This window comes from Amblyomma americanum, chromosome 9 (assembly GCF_052857255.1).
Source record: "Amblyomma americanum isolate KBUSLIRL-KWMA chromosome 9, ASM5285725v1, whole genome shotgun sequence".
NCBI classification, from domain to species: domain Eukaryota; kingdom Metazoa; phylum Arthropoda; class Arachnida; order Ixodida; family Ixodidae; genus Amblyomma; species Amblyomma americanum.
The window spans coordinates 46,220,767-46,233,469 of NC_135505.1; the positions used below are offsets into that span (position 1 = coordinate 46,220,767).

General features: G+C 50.3%; 1 non-coding gene across 1 annotated transcript; it reads left to right on the forward strand.

Annotated features, from left to right (window-relative positions):
* Positions 1–541: 541 nt before the first annotated feature.
* TRNAN-GUU (transfer RNA asparagine (anticodon GUU)) lies at positions 542–615 on the forward strand. The gene has a single exon. It is a non-coding gene; the product is annotated as a tRNA-Asn (tRNA).
* Positions 616–12,703: the final 12,088 nt, after the last annotated feature.

Consider the following 12,703-nt stretch of genomic DNA (forward strand, 5'->3'; position numbering starts at 1 on the left):
TCTGTGCCGAGTAGGGTAATTTTATATTTCGTCCCTTCGTTAGTAGTACAAAAGTCACTTTTTGGTCCTTGTAAGTGTGCCATGGAAATTTCAAGGGGGCATAACGTCGCACTGATTTAAAGGAACATCGATATCAAATTCCACCCGTAAACTGAGGAAACCATTTTTGCAAGAAGCGCTCTTTCCTACTGCTCCATGTTTTGGAGAATTTCTGAATTGTCGGCGAAGTGCACAGAATGCCGCCCTTTCATTTCGACATGTATTCATTTTTGTAAGCACTACACGCCGGCGCATGCCGTCAAGACCTATTCACTCTATGCCTGCTGCAGCGAGACAGAAAATAGTAAAGACACCTCGCGGCTTTGAAAACCTGTGTTGTCAGCGGCGTTTGCCTTTTGTAAATTGCTGCAGAGAACAGCTGCTTCATGCTGCATAGCGGTCGTCGTGCCCTAAGCTCACGAAGGTTAAAGACTTGCAGCTGCAGCTAGATAAGGCGGGACGTCGTTCATTCTTTCTGCTCTTGGCACAGAGTCTAGCGCCCGCCTCCGTGGCGCAATCGGCTAGCGCGTTCGGCTGTTAACCGAAAGGTTGGAGGTTCGAGCCCTCCCGGGGGCGGATTTTATTTTTCGACTATTTTTTTTCTTCACTCTGATCCTCGGACTGCATCAAATAAAGTACTTTGAAGCGTGGGTATGGCCTGCTGTGGGGACAGTATAAGCGTGGTATAAGCCACTCTGCTGTGCAGGAATCTTTTCGAGTCATATATGTTTGCTTTGTTTTTTATTTCAAAAGAAAGTACACGACAAAACAAAAGGCCCTAAGGCTCACATGCCTTGTGTTCCGTCAACAGGTGCAACTTTGAAATATAATCACAGGAAATACTCCTGGTATTAGTGCATCATAAAACATAAAATATAAGGAAGACATGAAAACACATATATATGTTGCATATATATGCCGTCAAGCCAAGCAAATATATGTTGCAGTATACGACAGCATATTGATAAGAAAGAGGATCAGCATCTATCTGTATCTTTAAAGGGTCTGAAACTGATAATTCCATGCTAGAAACCTGAAAAAATAATATGAAGCCTGATATCAAGCTCGCATCAGTGCGTTATATGCATAAAATATGTTCGGTGGTCATCAAAAACGAAATATACGCCAATAATAGAGGCTTAAATAGCAGCCTAAAATCCATGCGGCATTCACAGTGATTCAGTATCTGTACTTCAATATAATCATGGTCCTGTTTTTTTATATTAACTCTCACCCCTCTTGTTCTATGTGCATAGGTGCGACAGCTATGCTTTGGAGATATATCTGTATGTCTAGTGTAAAGCATTTTTCTGTAAATAATTTCGTCAGTTTGAAGTAATATACGTTGTTGGCCAGTTGTAAATAATATTGTAAGGATAGTGGCTGGCTTGGCCGGTCACTATTCTTCTCCGTGTCACTTGTTTTGATATCATATTGTTGGGCAGCACTTATTCGCACAGAAACAATGTCGAGTGTTCACTATTGTGTGTTCTCAAAAATTAGAAAATAGGGAGGACAGAACAGTAAAGTGAAGCAGCACGATTCTGTGCGGTCATGTCTAAGCAGGTAATACCGCCCAGCTCAGCATGCAATGGGCTTTAAGCTTCTACTCGATGGTCGCATTAGGTGCGCTAATTTCGACAGCCGGAGTTTTCTTATTTTATGAAGTGCACAAATGTTTTCTTGGTCCCCACGGAAGCCAGGTATCTTCTTTATATTCAAATATTTTTCTTTTCTCGGTCCCGCCGGCAATTTTCTTTAAGCATAGTTGTTATCTAAGAAAACTGTTAAAATATTGTCAGAATTCAACCATGTTACTACTTTTTCGGATTTGCCTGCCTAATCTCTTCCAAAAGTCCTGTCACTGTAACCAACATTGAAGTCACAGACACTGGTGTGGCCTCGTGCGCATATGTGGAGGGTGTATCGATTTTTTATCTTTCGCATTGCTTGAACTTACATCAAAAAGTTCTTGATTTTTGTGCAACACCGCAGGGGCACGAGGCCAAAAGAAGAGAAGAGCAAGACACAACGCTAACAAGAGATAGTTCATTCAGGAAACCAAGCCTTGTAAAGGCACAGGCAACATTCTTGAATGGATGAAATTTGCGTCGTGTTCTTTATAGAAATACAGAGCCTGTGAAAACAGGCGCAATATTTAAAATACCAGACATATTTCAGTGAGCTTTACAAACGTTTTGCGCGCCCTCCGAGGGTGTGTTCAGTTGCTTCTTCAGAAATTAACCTGTATCTGTGAAAGCCGCGCAGAGTAACTAACGGCGTCCTGAAGAAAATGATTGCCTTAGAAGCAATTTTTGAGCACAAGATAGGAACAATTGCGGAGGCGAATGTTTAGCCTATAGATAATATATTCCCAGCGGTAAAAGTTGTGTCTTTCAGCTGTGAAAATTTCACGGCAGTATTCTAGAACTGTATATGCTAATACGCGCATTACCATAATATAGAGGCAATTATTTTTGTGAATTTGTCCCCAAATATCAGTTAACGTTTACAAACAGCTTTTTTGAACCTTCAGACTGCTTAGCGGGACTAATGTTTTCTTGAAGTTCTAAAATCGCGCTTCTGAAAGATTAGCGAAAAGTGAAATGTCCATCCTGGGTATTTATTATGCGACTTCCCGCCACAAGCCCGTCTGAGCTCTCAGAAAAGCTGTAAATTATCCGAGAAGATTCCTTTATCATTGGCCTCGAGTTTGTGCCTAAAAATGAAATGGTGAGTAAAAAATGAGAGCTCCTTTTTAAGATAGTGAGTAGTGCCAATAAGATATAAATGTTTTTGAACGTTCGCGCTGCACCTCAGGCGAGGAGTTGAATTTATTGGGACCACTCAGTCGGAAGCCTACTCTTTTATGAATTTCTAGAAGAAAAGTGCTTGCACTCGGTACTAAAATAGAGAGCAGTTTTTAAACTCCAAAGTTGTTCTGCAAGTGTTCGCACAAAAATGCAGCTTTTGTAATCAAGGTTTTTGGACTCCAGAATCGTGACCTTTAAAATGGACCAGAGAACAAAAATTGGTTAATGTACATGAGTAGATTACCGTGTTATAATGAAAAATGGGTAGATTTAGTCTGCTAAAGAATATTGCTACGCTACTAACTACTCTAGTGGCGCCATACAGCGGTTAAACTGCATTTCCTGGCAGTTAGCAAGCCTTGAGCCATCTCGGGGCTAGATGTTTCGTCTTCTTCATCTCTCGTGCTGCCTGCTGCCTTGCGCGTTCGAAAGTCTTGCGCATCTAATTAAAGCAAGTAAACCAGCCCTGCTTACGCCAACCGTTTCTCAGTGACATATTTGGTGGAGGTGCTGGGTGACGGCCTATGTACGCTGACCTCGAGGACACCTTTGACGTCAGCTCTCAACGCGTGGATACAACACCAGTCCACAAGGCGAGCGGCCGCCTGCGAGGCCTACAACCCGAGTTCCGCCAACTGACAGCGCCGGTAAGGGCCATGACATCCACGGCGGCTAGCCAGACAAGTCAGCACTCCGGGAGTGCCCCGCCATTTGTTCTTCACGCACCTCGATCGCCGCCACCGCTCCACGGGGACAGGTTCGAGGACGTCGAAGACTGGTTGACCAACTTTGACCGAGTGGCGGGTTTCAATGACTGGGACGGCGAGCGCAAGCTGCGCAACGTCTACTTTGCGCTGCAGGACTCGGCCAAAACGTGGTTAGAGAACCACGAAGCTTCCTTTACCACCTGGGAGGCTTTCGTCGAGAGCTGCTAGCGACATTTACCAGCAGCGAAAGAAAAGAGAAAGCTGAAATCGCCCTGCGCTCTAGATCGCAGCAGCCGAACGAGGGCGTCGCGATGTTCATCGAGGACATGACCCAACTGTTCAATCGGGCCGACCCTGCTATGCCCGAAGCCCAGAAGGTACGCCACTTAATGCGTGGCGTAAAACAGCAGCTGTTTGCCGGACTGGTCCGTGACCCGCCAAGAACAGTGTCCGACTTCACCAAGGAGGCAGTGAGTATCGAGCGCTCTTTACAGGAACGGGGCGCCCACTACGGACGTCAGACTACTGTAGCAGCCGCTTCCCAGTCCCAGTACACGCCTACGTCGCTGCCCGCCGAGGACCTTCGGGAGCTTGTAAGAAGCCTGGTGCGCGAGGAACTGGCGAAACATCGATTTGAAGATCCACAGGTCAGCGTCGCTGCCGTTAAGGACGTGATCCGCGAAGAAATCCGACGAGTTGTGCAGCCACCCCCCGCTCCACACCCGGCGCCCTCCGTTATGACGTACAGCGAGGCGCTACGAAGTCCCGGGCCAGCGATGCGAGCCTTTTCCCCCATCGCTCCTGTGCAATACCTGCAGGAGCCAATCGCAACAGCACCCTCCGTGCCGCAGGAGTTCAAGCCCCCCGTGAGCAAAGCGCACGTTTGGTGTACGCCAAACAATCGGCCGCTCTGTTACCACTGCGGAGAGCCTGGCCACATCCTCCGCCACTGCCCCTACGGCAGGATGGGTTTAAGGGGGTTTTTATCTGACGCACCTCGACCACGCTACGGTGAAAGACCACGGGATATCGAACAGTACTTGGCTGAAAACGTGCAATCTTCGACCTTGCAGCGACGCCAGTCCCGATCGCCATCCCCAAGGCGGTTCTCTTCGCCCGGCCGCACGTCATCCTCTGGCCAGTTCAGAGGTACGTCCCCACGTCGGGAAAACTGAAGCCGGCGTCCTCCGGGGGTAGGGCTGCCGCTACTGGACAGAGTCAAGAGCCTCCACCCGACGATTCGCCGCGACGCTCCGACCGACGACGACCTGACCCGACGACCTCGACGACGCGCTGCGACCGACTGGCCTCCGCCAAAATTCCGGTACCCGCCGACAACCACGACGTTACCGCACTCGTGGATACCGGCGCCGATTTTTCGGTAATGAGCAGACGGTTAGCCATGGTCTTGAGGAAGGTTCTGACCCCTTGGTCTGGGCCGCAGATCCGGACAGCTGGTGGCCACGTGGTAACTCCGATCGGTGTCTGCACTTCGCGAATCCAGATCCGCGGTGTTACTTTCCCTGGCTGCTTTGCTGTGTTACCCGAGTGCTCCAAAGACCTCATACTCGGTTTGGATTTCCTTCAAGAGTACGGTGCCGTTATCAACCTCCAGAAGCTAATTGCGTCGTTTTCCACCCAAGGTCCTGTTGACGACGATACCAAGCCACGCAGGGCTAAGTTATGCGTCTGTGATGACCACGTTTTGATCCCATCAAGATCCAGCATGTTTGTTCCTGTAGAGTGCGATAACAGCACCAAAATTCGTGGCATTGCTCAAACCAACATGTCGCTGCTCCTTGGTCGGTAAGTCTGTGTTGCTCGAGGAATTGTTTAACTGGACAAGGGCCGAACCGGACTGTTGGTGACCAATTTTGGTTGTGAACCTCAGTGTTTGCCTGGCAGAACAGCTATTGCGTATTTCGAGGAACTCAGCGAATTCGCGGGACAGCACACTTTGTCCGGAGCCCCGGCATCAGTGGAGGAACCGACCACTTCCATAAACACTGACGTGAACCCAAACCTCCCAACTAACCAGAAACGCTGCTTGGAAAGCGTTATCCAGTCTTTCTGCGACTGCTTTGCCTTGACCTCCAAGGTTAGGCAGACACTGCTCGCAAAGCACCGAATTATAGTTGACGCCAACCAACGGCGTTATGTCAGCCGCCCTACCGCACCTCTTCGAAGGAGCGCGATGCCATTCGCCGCCAAGTTCAAGAAATGCTCAAGGACGACGTGATACAGCTGTCGACGAGCCCATGGGCGTCGCCTGTTGTTCTAGTGGCAAAGAAAGATGGAACCCTACGGTTCTGCGTTGATTACAGACGTTTAAACAAAGTCACTAAAAAGGATGTTTGTCCTCTCCCGCGTATTGATGACTCCCTGGACCGGCTGCGCCACGCCAAGTACTTCTCATCGCTAGATTTACGAAGCGGCTATTGGCAAATCGAGGTGGACGAACGCGACCGGGAAAAGACCGCCTTTATTACACCGGACGGTCTGTCCGAATTCCGGGTGCGCCCTTTCGGCCTGTGCTCGGCTCCTGCAACCTTCCAGACGATGATGGACACCGTGCTTGCCGATCTCACATGGCAGTCTCGTGTACTTGGATGACGTTGTCATTTTTCTGACACGTTCGACGAGCACCTGAGACGCATGCGCGCTGTGTTCGAAGCAATTCGGTTGGCCGGTATTTCCTTGAAGCCCGAAAAGTGTCACTTCGCTTTCGAAGAGTTGAAGTTTCTGGGCCACATCGTGAGCGCTAAAGGGGTTAGCCCAGACCCCGATAAGACTGCTGCCGTGGCTGCTTTTCCTGTGCCCACCGATAAGCGCAGTGTGCGCCGCTTTCTGGGTCTCTGCGCCTATCAGCGGCGTTTTGTGCAGAACTTCTCCCAGATTGCTGAGCCCCTCACGCGACTCACGAAAGATTCCGAACCATTCTTCTGGGGCCTGGAGCAACAGCAAGCCTTTGAAGACCTCCGCACTTGTGTCCAAAGTACGCCCATCCTTGGACACTTCGACGAGTCAGCCGGCACTGAACTACACACAGACGCCAGCAGCATCAGCCTCGGTGCGGTCCTTGTGCAGAGGCAGGATGGTCTCGAACGCGTAATCGCATACGCGAGCCGCACATTGTCACGATCGGAGGCGAACTATTCCACCACCAAAAAAGAATGCCTGGCCATTGTGTGGGCAGTAACAAAATTTCGCCCGTACCTATATGGCCGCCCTTTCAGGGTCGTCAGCGACCACCACTCGCTGTGTTGGCTGGCAAACCTCAAAGATCCCTCGGGACGGCTTGCACGCTGGAGCCTTCGACTTCAGGAATTCGATGTCACCATCGTCTATAAGTCTGGTAGGAAGCACAGTGATGCCGACTGTTTGTCTCGTGCTCCTATCGAGAGCAACCGAGCTGACCCCGATGACGATTCTGTTTTTCTTGGTGGCATCTCCACGTCCATCCTCATTCAACACCAAAGGGACGACAGCGAACTACGGCCCCTCATTGAGTATCTAGAAGGAAGCGCTCAGTCCCCCCCGCGAATCTTTTCGCGCGGGCTGTCGTCGTTCTGTTTACGTGACGGCAGTCCAACAGAAGCTGTCTATCTACTCGTCGTGCCTACGGCCCTTCGCGACGAAGTCCTGCAAGCGAGCCATGATGACCCATCTTCTGGTCACCTGGGTATTTGTCGAACTTTGGCACGAATACGGCAAAAATACTACTGGCCCAGGGTTGCTGCAGTTGTGAAACGTTACGTAAGAACTTGCCGCGAGTGCCAGCGTCGCAAGACGCCGCCGACTAAGCCAGCCGGCCTACTCCAGCCTATTGATCCGCCTCAGGTTCCCTTGAACCAAGTTGGCATGAACATACTCGGCCCATTTCCGGAGTCCTCGCTGGGCAACCGCTACATTGTGGTCGTCACCGACTACCTCAGCCGATACTGTGAGACTCAATCTCTTCCCCGTGGTACTGCTGACGAAATTGCAAACCTTTTCATTCAAAACATTGTGCTTCGTCACGGTGCACCCACCATCGTTTTAACTGACAGGGGAACAGCGTTCACCTCGGCCCTTACGCAGGAAGTTATGCGCCTAAGCGGCACCAGTCACCGCAAAACAACCGCTTACCACCCTCAAACGAACGGCCTCACCGGACGGCTCAACAAGACGATCGCCGACATGGTTTCTATGTATGTCGACGCGGACCACCGGAACTGGGACGCCATACTCCCTTACGTCACCTTTGCTTATAATACTGCGGTCCAGGAAACGACACGCTTCACTCCATTTCGTTTAGTACATGGTCGCGAAGCCACAACCATGCTGAATGCAGTGCTGCTTCCATCTAGCGCTACCCCCTCTGTTATGGGTGCTGCCCAATTTGTTCATTACGCTGAGGCCGCCCGCCAACTCGCTCGACAGCGCATCCGGCACCAGCAAGTTCACGACGCTCAGCGCTACAATCTCCGCCACCGAAATGTGCGTTATCTGCCCGGCGAACAAGTCTGGGTGTGGAGCCCAATCCGCATGAAGGGACGCTCTGAGAAGCTTCTACGCAGATACTTTGGCCCCTACTAGGTGCTCCGCCAGCTCAGTCAAGTTACCTACGAAGTTCTCCCCCAAGGAACAGTTCGCTCTTCTAGACGGCCGACCTCCGAAGTTGTCCACGTCGCTAGGATGAAGCCGTACCACGCCCGCTAGCCCCTCGCGCGTGTCTACACCACACGCCAGACACGTGCGACTACCCTTGTGGTCCTGCCTGCAATTGCTACCACACCGAGTCGGTGTCTTCAACAGAGGGGGAGCAATGCTACGCTACTAACTACTCTAGTGGCGCCATACAGCGGTTAAACTGCATTTCCTGGCAGTTGGCAAGCCTTGAGCAATCTCGGGGCTAGATGTTTCGTCTTCTTCATCGCTCGTGCTGCCTGCTGCCTTGCGCGTTCCAACGTCTTGCGCGTCTAATTAAAGCAAGTAAACCAGCCCTGCTTACGCCAACCGTTTCTCAGTGACAATATAAAGTTAAACTATAAAATGTAGAATACAGCGCAATCGGTCATTTTTGTGAGCAAATTGCACGCCTGAAATGCACAATATATTCTCGAACTGCTGGCGCTGCGCTACGACAAGATTCTCAAAAAGAGGGTTATCGCAGCCTTATTCTATCATACGTTTCCTAAGCTTGAACTGAGCGGAAGGCGAATTTTAAAAATAATGTATTCGGCAATGAATGAGTACTTTGATATCAGAAAAGCGTCAGCGTAGGAAGGCCAAGACACTGCTGCAGCGCATATGTGCTTAAAGACGACGATTTTAGAGGTGCTGCTGCTGCATCCTGGGCCAGCTACCCAGTGAAACCTGCTGCCTTGATGGGCCCATAATGATTGTCTGTCTGAGTGAAGCTGGAGCATGATGGAACAGTTTTCGAAATGCCGCTTCCTTTCGGATTGGTCGCATCACCCTGCACCGCCAACATTGGACGCCATAGTGCTGTTCGTCTACAAACATCGGGCCACGTCACTTATCCGCCTGCCTCAATAAGGCGCTATTCTTGCTTACATTGTGCACCACGACACTGCTGCGACCCATCTCTGCTTACAAACGACGATTCTGCAGGTGCTACTGCTGCATCCTGGGCCAGCTACGGAGTGAACCCTGCTACCTGGATGGGGTCATTATGAATGTCTGTGAATGCGAAGCTGGAGCATTATGGAACACTTTGCGAAATGCCTCTTCCTTTCGAAATAGTCGCATCACCCTGCACCGCCAACATTGGACGACGCAGCGCTGTTTTCTTTAAACGAAATATATTGCCCCAGGGCATCAATGATGGGTGAAGGTGTGATGAATGATGTAGAAGAGATTAAATGAATGCAAAAACGTTAGCCGATTTGATGAAGTCCAGTAGAGAACGATGGTACGGTCCCTGCGTCCTGGCAATGTATGAAGCAGGGTTGCTTGGTGAAAGACCTGCTACAATCAGGTGCCGGATCCTTGTAGGCTTGAGAGCTGGACAGTCCCACCGTAAGTGATGAATGGCGGCCTCAATGTCTTCGTGTTTACATATCGGACATCCTGGCCGAGGAAACAATTCTCGGTACTGAGGCCACTTTCGAGTGATGGCTGGTGTGAGGGCAACCCCGACCCGGATCCTCCTAAGCGCAACCTCCTCTGCACGGGTAAGACTGCGAGGGAGGGTTACCGCACACTTTGGGATGAGAGCACATGTACGGGGCCGGTGGAGTTCCTTTCTTGATGAAAGGAGGGTAAAATTGTCCAAATGAAGGAGCCGAGGCGGTGTTGAGTTTGGATTTGGAAGGCGGGTCGCTAAATCTGCCTGCCTTTGATAGGTCAGAAGATCCTGTGGGACCCATTCAATACGTACTGGCTGCGGGATGCGTGCCGCGAGCCGGTGGACGTCCTGACATATCGTGGGACAGCGGCTAACACGTCGTAGCAACCGGACAGCTTGAAGGGCGTCAGTGCGGATGACAACGCGCTCCGCAGGGAGCATAGTTAAGTAGGCCACAGAGCAGAGTGCTTCTTGAACTGCAACGAGCTCAGCACAAAAGGACGAAGGGGGTTCCGTAAGCGGAAAGCAAGAGGATTGATTCAGAGTAGGTCTGCACGGACAGTAGATAGCTGTTGTTGCTTTGCAGTCTTTTATGCTTGCGTCTACAAAGAAAACAATGGATCTTTCAGGCAGGCAAGAATCTTGTTCCTGAAATTTCTGGCGAAGCAACGATGCCGAATGAGCAGATGTTGGCCGGCGATTATCTGTTGGCTTTTTATCGCGGAGCTGTACAAACTTCCATGGGGGAAGAACTGGCATTGGCGGCTGAGGAATGGAGTGTTACATTGCATAAGTCCTCAGTGCATGCGTGGAGTGCGATAGACTGGCATTAAGGCTGCGCGCTTCACGGCGCTGCTGCACCAGCTCATCAATGGTATTGAGCTGCGCATTCTCTGGTAAAGATAAAGCAGGTGTGATGCGTGGAAGGCACGTAATGGTCCTCATAGCCTCTCGTTTCAAGGCTTTAGGGCGATCCCATTGGGCTCTTGTAAGATGTTGTAATTGAGCTTGATAAACAATACGTGGCTACAGAACTGCCCTCACTAACGGCCATGCAACAAACGAGACTGCTTTACCAATTTTAGGAGATATTCTTCTAATCAAACCCAAAGTCTGAATTGCTTGCCTTTTTGCCTGAGAAAGCCATGCAGTCGCTGATCCTGATTGGTCAATCATTAAAGCAAGGAAGCACGGTTTTTCACACTTGGACTTTTCCATAGTGGGGTGCCTGATAGGCAGAGACGGATGGGACTTGCAGCAAGTTTACGGCGTCCCCGGCAGTTGGCGACTTACATGTATGTTGTTTTATGCACGGATAGCTGAAGTCCGATGGATGATACGTAATACGAGGTAACATTCAAAGCAGATTGAAGGGCAGCCTCCTGAGTACGGAGATATTTGTGAGTACTTCACACCGTGATGTCATCAGCGTAATGAAGAAATTTTATGTCACCGATGTCATGTAAGCGCCAAGCCAGCGTGATGAAAGCAATATTAAATAATGTCGGCGACAATACTGACCCCTGGAGCACGCCGCAGAGAGGAACAAATGATCCGACCGCTTCGCCGCTGATGCGTATTGGAAATTTTCTGCCTTCCAAAAATGATTGGAAGTTCATGCTTCATCTCTCAGGGGGAGATAAAGGATGTCAATGAAGTTAAGAATGGCTGCATGACAGATGTTGTCATGTGCCTTTTAAACGTCCATTGCTAAACAGTACGCACATTGCGGCTGCGGGTAGATGAAAAAACTGCAGATGCTAAGACAGCCAATCCGTCATCTGTACCAATATGTGAACGAAAGCCGATTTTTGCTGGGTGATAAAAACCGTGCTGCTCTAGCCCCTATGACAATCGTGTGGCTAGCATTTTCTCCGCCACCTTGCACAGCGTAGGAGTTAAGGAGATAGGTCGCAAGTTGACAAGGTCCGTCGGAGGCTTTCCTGGTTTCGGGATAGAAATCACGACCGCGGATTTCCAGCTCTCGGGCACTACGCCATCCAACCATACTTTGTTTATGGTTAAAAGTAGTGGAGGGAGTGCAGCGTTACTCAGGTTCTTGTACACCTCGTACTAAATAGTGTCCGGGCCGGGCGCTGTTTTCCGTTTCGCATCATCTATTGCAGCCAGCAACTCAGGCATAGAGAATGGACACGCAATTCCATCTGCGTCGACGTCAGACGGCATTTGATATACATGCGCTGGGATGCCTGCCATATTTAAACTAGCGGATGAAGAAGGCACAGCATCGTATTTCGGGAAAAACTTTCGCCCTGCTTCTTAGGCGAAATCATCTGGCGACAAGTTAGCGAAGCATGCGGTTGCCGCTGCGTCAGTCGAATGGCGACCGCGTTCCATTGTACGGAATGTTCGCCAGAGAGAGGCATTCGAGGATTTTGCAGAAAATCGTTCACAACCCCATGCCACTGCCGCCAAGAGAGGTCTCGTTCATATTTGAGTGCCTTATCTGTAAGGTAGCGCAAACGCATCCGTGCCTCCGACGAAGTAGGGTCTCTCGTAGCAGCCAGCTCGGCTTGGCGGCGTGCCGCCCACAAGTTAAGAAGGCCGAGGTCTGGTTCCGGTCAACCAACATCAGTCCAGGTGGTAGTTTTAGCACTGTTGAGCGCTGTTTGTATGCGCTCAACAAGAATTGCGAAGAATCTGAGGAGAGTTTGTCCATACAGGAGCGGAAAGATTCCCACTTGATCTTAGAACATTAGTAGCGTAAAGGTCGAAAACTTGAAGTGTGAAGACCGATGATGATAGGGTGATGATCACTTCCCCAGCAGTCTGGCTTCATGTGCCAGGAGGGAGTACCCGGACCCGACCACCACGTCAAGTCTGGAGCATAGGAAGCACTGCGAGTTTGACGCACTGGCCGTGTTGCTGTCCCAGGATGGTTTAGCAGAACAAATTGGGCATCCGTGAAGGCGTCCCGCACACGCCTGCCACGAGGGCTTGAAGTGGGGTACCCCCAATCCTGTTTAGAGGCGTTAAAGTGGCCTCCGACTAATATCAGACACACGAGATACTGCCGACGGACACTTGTTAACCAGCCAAGAATAATATGG